Source organism: Polypterus senegalus, chromosome 10 (genome assembly GCF_016835505.1).
Source record: "Polypterus senegalus isolate Bchr_013 chromosome 10, ASM1683550v1, whole genome shotgun sequence".
Taxonomy (NCBI): domain Eukaryota; kingdom Metazoa; phylum Chordata; class Cladistia; order Polypteriformes; family Polypteridae; genus Polypterus; species Polypterus senegalus.
In genome coordinates, this window is record NC_053163.1 from 5,722,036 (window position 1) to 5,733,064 (window position 11,029).

General features: G+C 46.5%; 1 long non-coding RNA gene across 2 annotated transcripts in view; it reads right to left on the reverse strand.

Annotated features, from left to right (window-relative positions):
* Nucleotides 1–2,888: 2,888 nt before the first annotated feature.
* The window catches only part of LOC120536604, a 39,606-nt gene continuing 31,465 nt past the window's right edge, over nt 2,889–11,029 (reverse strand). Inside the window, exon 5 of one of the 2 annotated variants that reach the window (XR_005635156.1) lies at nt 2,889–3,072. This is a non-coding gene — a long non-coding RNA (uncharacterized LOC120536604). Of the gene's footprint in view, nt 3,073–4,167; nt 4,210–11,029 lie in introns of those variants that run through there. The other variant, XR_005635157.1, reaches the window with a different exon arrangement.

Below are 11,029 nucleotides of genomic sequence, written 5' to 3' on the forward strand. Positions count from 1 at the left end.
AATTAACATAGAATTATTAAGGTCTGATGGCCAGGGTGGACAGAAAAAAAAAAAAAACTCCAAAGGCTGGAGAAAAAAAATAAAATCTGAAGGGATTCCAGACCACGAGACCGCCCAGTCCCCTCTGGGCAATCTACAGTGGTGTGAAAAACTATTTGCCCCCTTCCTGATTTCTTATTCTTTTGCATGTTTGTCACACAGAATGTTTCTGATCATCAAACACATTTCACCATTAGTCAAATATAACGCCAGATGTAACGGGACATTTGCCTTCCAAAAAGTTCAACTTTTGTCTCATCAGTCCACAAGGTATTTTCCCAAAAGTCTTGGCAATCATTGAGATGTTTCTTAGCAAAATTGAGACGAGCCCTAATGTTCTTTTTGCTTAACAGTGGTTTGCGTCTTGGAAATCTGCCATGCAGGCCGTTTTTGCCAAGTCTCTTTCTTATGGTGGAGTCGTGAACACTGACCTTAATTGAGGCAAGTGAGGCCTGCAGTTCTTTAGACGTTGTCCTGGGGTCTTTTGTGACCTCTCGGATGAGTCGTCTCTGCGCTCTTGGGGTAATTTTGGTCGGGCCACTCCTGGGAAGGTTCACCACTGTTCCATGTTTTTGCCATTTGTGGATAATGGCTCTCACTGTGGTTCACTGGAGTCCCAAAGCTTTAGAAATGGCTTTATAACCTTTACCAGACTGATAGATCTCAATGACTTCTGTTCTCATTTGTTCCTGAATTTCTTTGGATCTTGGCATGATGTCTAGCTTTTGGTCTACTTCTCTGTGTCAGGCAGCTCCTATTGAAGGGATTTTTTGATTGAAACAGGTGTGGCAGTAATCAGGCCTGGGGGGGCTACGGAAATTGAACTCAGGTGTGATACACCACAGTTAGGTGATTTTTGAACAAGGGGGCAATTACTTTTTCACACAGGGCCATGTAGGTTTGGATTTTTTTTCTCCCTAAATAATAAAACCATTTTAAAACTGCATTTTGTGTTTACTTGTGTTATATTTGACTAATGGTTAAATGTGTTTGATGATCAGAAACATTTTGTGTGACAAACATGCAAAAGAATAAGAAATCAGGAAGGGGGCAAATAGTTTTTCACACCACTGTACCTAACATAAATCAAACCGTCCTCTTTGTATTTATGGTTTTCATGGAAGGACCTGATGATGATGGTCACGTAGACTTCTGGCTTTCAGTCCATCAATGTTGGAGCATCCTGATGCTTTGAGTAGGTGGTGGTGGAGCAGGCCGCCACCACAAAGAATCCAAAAAAAGAAACAGAAGAGAGAGTTGGGGTCAGTACCGATTTTAGAGCCACCATGAATAGTTGTTTTGAAGAATTGAACATAGAGTATCATTATTAAGTTAAATTGAAGTTATAGAAAGGCCATGTTAAAGTAATGTGTTTTCAGCCGTGTTTTAAAGTGCTCTACTGTATCAGCCTGGCGAATTCCTATTGGCAGGCTATTCCAGATTTTAGGTGCATAACAGCAGAAGGCCGCCTCACCACTTCTTTTAAGTTTTGTTCTTGGAATTCTAAGGAGACACTCATTTGAAGATCTAAGGTTACGATTTGGAATATAAGGTGTCAGACATTCCGATATATAAGATGGGGCAGATTATTTAAGGCTTTATAAACCATAAGCAGAATTTTAAAGTCAATCCTGAATGACACAGGTAACCAGTGTAGTGACATCAAAACTGGAGAAATGTGTTCGGATTTTCTTTTCCTAGTTAGGATTCTAGCAGCTGCATTCTACACTCGTTGCAAACGATTTATATCTTTTTTGGGTAGTCCTGAGAGGAGTGCGTCACAGTAATCTAGTTGACTGAAAACAAACGCGTAAACTAATTTCTCAGCATCTTTCAGTGATATAAGAGGTCGGTCTAACTTTACTTATGTTTCTTAAGTGAAAAATGCTGTCCTAGTGGTCTGATTAATATGCGATTTAAAATTCAGATTACAGTCAACAGTTACTCCTAAGTTTTTTACCTCCGTCTTGACTTTTAATCCTAATGTATCCAGTTTATTTCTGATAACCTCATTGAATCCATTATTGCCAATCACTAAGATTTCAGTTTTCTCTTTATTTAACTTGAGAAAGTTACTATTCATCCAATCTGAGATACAAGTCAGACATTGTGTTAGTGAATCAAGAGAGTCGGGGTCATCAGGTGCTATTGATAAGTACAGCTGTGTGTCATCAGCATAGCTGTGGTAGCTCACGTTGTAACCTGAGATAATCTGACCTAACGGAGGCATGTAGATTGAGAAGAGCAGCGGACCAGGATAGAGCCTTGTGGATCACCATATTGGATATCAGGTGTCTTTGAGTTGTAATTACCACAACTAACAAAATATTTTCTACCTACCGCCATATAAATAAATAAATGTGTGTGCAGCTAGTAATCCACAAAGGGAGAAAATGAGTCGTGTTTCCTAAAATAATTTTTATTCCTAAGCGTTCAACAACCTGCCAGGTGTCATCTGTCATCATCAGCGGAAAATGATTAGACTTTCAGGAATCTAAGGCACTATATAGCGGGTGGATTTATAAGGTGTGCTTCAGAGGGTGTTGGTCATAGTCTTTTATTTTATTTTATTTTTTTTTTACTATATTAGATGTTCTTCTTTTTAAGGCTGCATATTCTGGGTTCAAGTCCAAGTCTCTCTTAATGGCGTTCTCATTTGCTCTCTGGCACCCTCAGTGTTGGCCCTGAATTTGATTTGCACCGTGTCCCCATTGAAGTTGATTGTTGCGGGTCGGTCCTTGTGACGGCGTTGCGAGTGTTTTAGTCGTTTGTCCAGCTGGGGTGTTGTGTACTGCGGTCCGTGTCTCTGCTGCGGATTTCTCGCTGTTGGCATTAAAAAGGACATCCGCAGAGTGGTTGCCGCTTTATTTGCGCTCTTCTGATGGCAGATTTGGAGAGGATGCGCGGTGCACCTTCTGAGACGCCACTGTGACCGTGAAGGGTGGGCGAAATTGGACGTGAGATCAGCTCAGAGCCGATTGTGGCGCCTCCAATGTAAGCGTTGTGTGAGAAACATCTTGAGGCAGCTGTTTGCTGTGAACAGATAGAAAAGATAAAGTCTTTCATTCTCTTTGGTGGTGTTTGTATTACGTAGAGAGATACTTCATTAATTCATATACTCCAGCAGCAGCATACTGATAAAGAACAATATTAAATTAAAGAGTGATAACAATGAAGGTATAACAGACAATGACTTTGTATAATGTTAACGTTTACCCCCCCCGAGTCACATAGTGTGGGGTCTCCTCAGTCTGTCGCTGAAGCTGCTCCTCTGTCTGGAGATGATCCTGCTCAGTGGATTCTCCATGATTGACAGGAGTCTGCTCAGCGCCCGTCGCTCTACCACAGATGTCAAACTGCCCAGCTCTGTGCCCACAATAGAGCCTGCCTTCCTCACCAGTTTGTGAGGCGTCCTTCTTCTTTATGCTGCCTCCCCAGCACACCACCGCGTAGAAGAGGACGCTCAACACAACCATCTGATAGAACATCTGCAGCATCTTATTGGAGATAGCAAAATACCCGCGCTTCGCAGTGGCAAAGTACTGCATTCAAATTTTTATTAAGACGAAAATTAAACCTTTTTAAACTGTGGGACAATATCCCAATAATTATTTGTTAAGGATCTCTTTGTATACCACATTGTGAGTTCGGCCCTCCGGTTGTAATCTGACCAAGCTGTGCGCTGAGCTTACTCTTGAGCGTGTAACGTACAGTCGGCCATGTGAACAGTAATCTTGTCTCAAATCTCACAGCTTGGATTGCTGCTGTCGTAATCGGTTTGAGTTTCATGGTTTGTTTCAGTGACGACAGTATTTGTAGGACTTGTGCTGAAGTGACATTCGCCATCTGTCAAGCATTGTAAGCATACAACCGGTTTCATCGATAACTTCACATCCAGCTTTTGAGAGTTTAAACATTCATAAACATCAAAGTGTCCACTACTGAAATCGTCACCTGTCAATCTAAGATGGTTAAGAGACATTGGCGGTTGTCGAAAGGTGTAAAATATTTGGCCATTTCGGTACACTTGAAATAAAACAACCGAACAATTCAGCGGCAGCCATCAACTCACATGCAGATCCATAGGTGAAGGGCTTAAGCATTTCACTCTTCTAGTGCTCCTGTGTAGTCTAATTATCTCCTGTACCGTCATCAGTCCACACCTTGAACCTGTCCAGTCATTCAATACATAAGACACAATGGATATCAAGAGTGAGCCTGATATGGCCGTGCAATATGTAACACAGAGAATGGAAAAGGCAGGCGCCATCTCTTGGCATGGAAACCACTCAGTAAGTGACAGTTCTTTGATCAATAGAATTTCTTGAAGATGGGCCCATAAGTAACAAAGACTGTTGAAAAGTTCAATATGGCGGCCGACAGTGGCCTCATACCACCGAAATAAGTACGTACATTGGTTTCAGTTAGTGGAAGGAAGCCGCCTACCAAATTTCGAGAAGATGGGGCCATAAATAAGAAAGTTCAACATGGCAGACGTTGTTGACCGTTATGCGTAGAATTTCAAAATGAAACCTGCTTAACTTTTGTAAGTAAGCTGTAAGGAATGAGCCTGCAAAATGTCAGCCTTCTACCTACACGGGAAGTTGGAGAATTAGTGATGAGTGAGTGAGTGAGGGCTTTGCCTTTTATTAGTATAGATGTTGAAGGACGCCAGCCTTCTGAGGAAGTATAGTCGGCTCTGTCCTCTCTTACACCGAGCATCAGTATTGGCAGTCCAGTCCAGTTTATCATCCAGCTGCACTCCCAGGTATTTATAGGTCTTTTATTATTAGGTATTATCCTCCAGAACAGTCTTAACACGGCTCCAATTGTGTGGTGTGTGTGTGTATGTATCTATAAACTGCTCAAAAAAATGAAAGGAACACTTTGAAAACACATCAGATCTCAATGGGAAACAGAAATCCTCCTGATATCTATACTGATATAGACAGGGTAATGTGTTAGGAACGAAAGGATGCCACATCATTTGATGGAAATGAAAATGATCAACCTACAGAGCCCTGAATTCAAAGACGCCCCAAAAATCAGAGTGAAAAATGATGTGGCAGGCTAGTCCATTTTGCCCAAATTGAATTGCAGCAACTCAAATTGTACGCAGCACTTTGTATGGCCCCTGTGTTCTTGTATACATGCCTGACAACATCGGTGCATGCTTCTAATGAGATGACAGATGGTGTTGTGGGGGATCTCCTCCCAGATCTCGACCAGGGCATCACTGAGCTCCTGGACAGTCTGAGGTGCAACCTGGTGGCATTGGATGGACCAGAACATAATGTCCCAGAGGTGTTCTATTGGATTTAGGTCAGGAAAGTGTGGTGGCCAGTCAATGGTATCAATTCCTTCATCCTCCAGGAACTGCCTGCATACTCTCACCACATGAGGCCAGGAATTGTCGTGCACCAGGAGCCACTGTACCAGCATAGGGTCTGACAATGGGTCCAAGGATTTCATCCTGATACCTAATGGCAGCCAAGGTGCCTTTGTCAAGCCTGTAGCGGTCTGTGTGACCCTCCATGGATATGCCTCCCCAGACAATCATTAACCCACCACCAAACTGCTCATGCTGAATGATGTTACAGGCAGCATAATGTTCTCCATGGCTTCTCCAGACCCTTTCACTTCTGTCACGGGCCCAGGGTGAACCTGCTCTCATCTGTAAAAAGCACAGGGCACCAGTGGTGCATCTGCCAATTCTGGTATTCTATGGCGAATGCCAATCGAGCTGCATGCTGCTGGGCAGTGAGCTCAGGGCCCATTAGAGGACATGGGGCCCTTGGGTCACCCTCATGAAGTCTTTCTGGTTGTTTGGTCAGAGACATTCACACCAGTGGCCTGCTGGAGGTCATTTTGTAGGGCTCTGGCAGTGCTCATCCTGTTCCTCCTTGCCCAAAGGAGCAGATACTGGACCTGCTGATGGGTTATGGACCTTCTATGGCCCTCTCCAGCTCTCCTAGAGTAACTGCTTGTCTCCTAGAATCTCCTCCATGCCCTTGAGACTGTGCAGGGAGACACAGCAAACCTTCTGGCAATGACACGTATTGATGTGCCATCCTGGAGAAGTTGGACTACCTGTGCCACCTCTGTAGGGTCCAGGTATCGCCTCATGCTACCAGTAGTGACACTGACTGTAGCCAAATGCAAAACTAGTGAAGAAACAGTCAGAAAAGATGAGGAGGGAAAAATGTCAGTGGCCTCCACCTGTTAAACCCTTCATTCCTGTTTTGGGGGTCATCTCATTGTTGCCCCTCTAGTGCATCTGTTGTTAATTTCATTAATGATTAACAACCCCTAACTGACCAGATTAATATCCCAGAAGTTTCATTGATTTTATGCTATACTCTCATTAAAAAGTGTTCCTTTAATTCTTTTGAGCAGTATATATGTATATATATATTTATTTACACGAGAGAGAGTACAGCAGAATCTTTGGACGCGACGTCCCCTTTGTTTTTTCTCTTTGCCCCTCGGGCACCTCCTGCTGTCTGCGCAGTCTCACCCATGTAAGCCACTGTAGCTTCTCCCTCCCTCAGGGGTCTCTCTGTGCCTACACGTATTATTCTCGTCTCGACCTCCCCCACCGGAGGTTTGCACATTTTATTATCACCATTGGATCCCAGTGCTTTCAATTCGTATTTATTTTGACACGGGTTAAAACAGAATTCTGCAAAGTGCTTGAAATAAAACTCCATAAATGAACACCAAGTAACTGCTGGCGTGACGATCTGCATCCGTTCACGTCCGTGTCTAGCAGATGGCTGTCCCGAGCCTTCTCTCTGTCCGCTGCGCCGCCCTGGTCATCGCGAGTCGAGCAGCCGGCTACGGGTTCTCAGTTCAGGGCTCGTGCACGTCGGGCAGCTCAGATTAGGAAACACGAAGTCCGCGTGACCCCGCAGCGGCCATACTCCTGGGAGTTGGAGTCAAAGCATTGGATCAGTTTCACCAATTTAGGAAACCACCCATAACTTCACCAGGATTTAGGAGAACACGATTGGACCTGCCGGATGATGGCGTTCAGGTAGGGATCCACACGCACACCAATGTTCTGGAAGTGCTGGATAATAACGAACTCCTAAAAATGCAGCGATCTGACGGAGATGGCGTCGCCTTCGTAACACATCTGCTGTGTGACGTGATCGGCCCACCTGTGGAGACGGCAGGTGCTGTTGGCCCCAATTCAAGTGTCGGTCATTTTATTTTGTTTAGGCACAGAGGAAGTGCGGCTTTCCAAAGGCGACGCTGAGTTTGTCACACCCGAGTATTTCACGAACATTGCACCAAACGAATTCGGGGTGAGGTAAGGCGCACATTAACACGTCTACACCCCTCGTGAGGTGACGTTAAAGTGAGCTACACTCGGGGTGATCGACAACACGCAGGTGGAGGCTGTTGGCCGAAATGTGGATTGCATGTGATGTCACAGTGTCCCCACCCTGGTGGTCCTGGGTGCACACAGTACTGCAGTGGGCAGCACTGACGATGGGCTGAGCTGGACGGGTGATTGCAAAAGCAAAAGGCTCGGAGTCCACCTTCAGGTGTTCCTCCAGGATAATCCCGGCTGGAAGACGGAGCAGAACTACCGGCGTGGGTCATCTTTAAAGTCGCCATTAATCCCCACAAGTGCGTGGAGGACACGAGAAACCCAAACCAATTCCACACAAGATAAAGAAATGGCAGTTTTATACATTTTAATATATTTATTTATATATTTATACGGTTACTTCCACTAACAATAACCAATAATCTGCGGTAGGCTGGCGCCCTGCCCGGGGTTTGTTTCCTGCCTTGCACCCTGTGTTGACTGGGATTGGCTCCAGCAGACCCCGTGACCCTATAGTTAGGATATAGTGGGTTGGATAATGGATGGATGGATAACCAATAATTTTGCGCGACTGCTAATTTAAAATTAAGTTCAAGTTACCCTGAAAACTACAGAAGCAACACCAACCATAATAATGTTAAGGTTATATAGCGCCCTGCAGCCGAGAAAAAACAAACTCCTAAAAGCTTTTAACAAAGTCAAAGCTTTAAAACAAAAATTTTTTTTAGAACACTCGGGATTTTGGAAGAAGTTCATGCAACAAACCCCATCCTCAAAGTGTTGTGATGCTGCCCCCCGGACCACCATTCCCATCATACCCAATCGTCATGTGGTAACTTGAGTCAGCGCTAATGGGATGCCCTTCTAGTGATAAGAAGCCTGCTTTTGCGCCAGTCTGCTGCACAGCCCACTTGGGCACACCCAGTGGCCCATTTGGATTTGCCAGTCTGCGTGATTGACATTGCTCTGGGGTTTAAGAGGGGAAAAAAAATCGACTGAGCGCCTTGGGCAGACCGCCGTGCCAGCCTGGTGGTTACCCGCTGGTGACAGTCGTGATGACGGTCCCCGGCCACACCGCTCAATGAGCACTCAGGACTGAGAGTCGTAATATTTGATGACTTCTGGCAGTTTTCAGAATTTAAACCCGCGATTGTTCATTAATGAGGGGGCTTTACGGCGTAAGACCAGGACTGCTGATGGCTGAATTATTCACAACGGGTCTCATTTGTCGTGTTGCCCATGCGCTGTGAATGCCAATCTTGTGTCCAGACGTATTAACAGACCCTCCCGTGGTAAACTTCCTACTAGTTAGGATGATTGAAGTGTGAATACGGCTATCCTACAGCTCTAAGTAGACTGCAAATTCAAATCGCCATCAACCTCATTAGCATTTAGTAAAGTTCGCTGCGCCCCTGCTCTCGTATTCTTATTGTTCATTTTTTAATTCAATTCTGCACTAAATGTTGTCAGCTACCCATGCAGACCATCATCATCATCAAGGACGAGGCAGAATCAAACCCCAGTCAGGGTGTCAGTCTGCCACTTGGCACACCCACCTAGAGCAGGCAGTGACCCCCCCCCAGGTGGTATCGAGCCCATGTGGTCTCCTGGCAGTGTAAGGCAGCGGCGCCAACTGTGGTGCCCTTCACTTTTAACTCCCCATCCGTTTTACAAACTCGCTTATTTAGGATGAACCCTTACCCTCAACAAGCAGGGATGGGGTGCCAGTCCAGCGCAGGGTGAACACACTCGAACCAAACCAAGCACGCACTTGAGCCACTTTAGCAGTGCCAGTCCACCTACCCTGCATGTCTTTGGACTGTGTGAGGAAACCCACATATGCCAACTCCACACAGTGAGAACCTGCAATGCCAAGGCAGCAGTTGCTAACTTTGGTGCCCCTCGCTTCAAACTGTCCATCCGTCTTGTAAGCCTGCTTGTCTAGAGCCGGTGCCAGTCCTCACAGCACACACACACACACACACACACATAGACACACACACACATAGACACTCGCTCTAATTCATCAACATCAATCCACCTCCCACACATATCTTTACACTGGGGGTAGAAACCGGCCCACCCAGAGGAAACCCACACAAACACAAGAAGAACATGTGGACTCCATGCAGGGAGCACCAGGGATGTGAGCCTTGGTCTCGTACTGCCAGGCAGCAGTGTTGCCACTGTGCCACCATGAGCCAATTTGTTAACACTACCAGTGGCGCTGCTGCTTTCATGTGTCTCTGTAGTGCCCACCACTAACTGTGCTGCCCCTATAAACACACAGGGCACTAAAAACAGCAGCAGTACCTGAAGTGAAGACGTCCTAACAAAGCTGACCACTCCAGAAGCCCACCGTGGGCACAGCCATGCCAACCAAACCTGAGCCTGCTGGCCTGAGTGACCCCTGACTAAAATGGACCCTGATGACCCCCTGAAAGCTGTCCAATTCTGAAAAAGGTGACCCCTATGGTGACCTCAGTAATATCTGCAGCGGCCTGGCCTGACCACGTGTCACCCCACTAACCCTTCTGCCCTCACTGGGCCCAAACCCACCTAAATCTGAGCAGACCCAGAGACTCTTAACCAAGCTGAGATGTTCGGACAGCCCACCACACCTGACCGACCTGACCTCGAGGATGTCACAGAACCCACTCCACTCACTATGGCAGCTGGGGATGCCACACGTGCTGCCCACCCTCACTCTACGTACACCTGCCCAGTTTAGAGTTGGCATTCGGCCCAAAAGCACATCTCGGGGAGGTGGAAGGAATCTGCGCTCCGTGAAGAGGGCTGTCTGTACGCAGCATGGCAGCAGAGAGTGACGCAAAGTAACGTCCTGCAGGACCCCCGGCACAAGTGCGAGACGAGTAAAGAACTACGCTGTAAATGGATAAGAGGTGACAGGTAACAAGCAGAAATCGTAACGAAACAATTCATGATGACAACAGTTAATACGAAAGACAACAGTCGACAGAAGTCCTGCATATAAATGAGCCACTAGGAGCAGATCTGAGGGCAGGGGGGCAGCCAGAGGGGGTGGGAGTAGATGAAGTGGGCAGACCCTGGCAGAGCTGGTTTTGGGTTCTGCCAGATGGAAATGGGACAAAAAGACCATAGGAGGGGTGGGAGTGGTCCTTCAGTGGTCCTGGCTTTTTATGGATGATGGAGGGCAGAGGGGTCCCAAAGCTCTTTTCTGCTGTGTGCATGGCCCGCTGTAGGACCCTGCGGTCGGAGACCACCCAGTTTTCCCAAACCAGACGTTGATGGAGCTGGCCAGAACACTGGTGATGGTGACCCCTGTAGAATGTGCGAGGGAGACAGGCGGGCAGGCTTGCCTTCCTCGACCACCTTGAAGGAAGTGGAGAAGCTGCTGCTGCTGCTGCTGGACCTTCTTGGCTATGGAGGTGATGTAAAGTGACCAGGTAAGGTGCGCGACAAGGAATTTTTGTGCTCTTGACCAGTCGATGTGCTGAGGTGGTTGTGGACAGCGTGGGTCCTTCTGAAGTCAACCCACAAGATCAACGTGCAGCTCCAAACATTGAGTGGTCCAGGATGAGAAAACGAACACCTTGTACTGTGGGGATCGGACCTCAGGTGGACAGTCAGGTGCCCAGCTCGTCGCTGGAGCGGAGAGAATTCACAGCA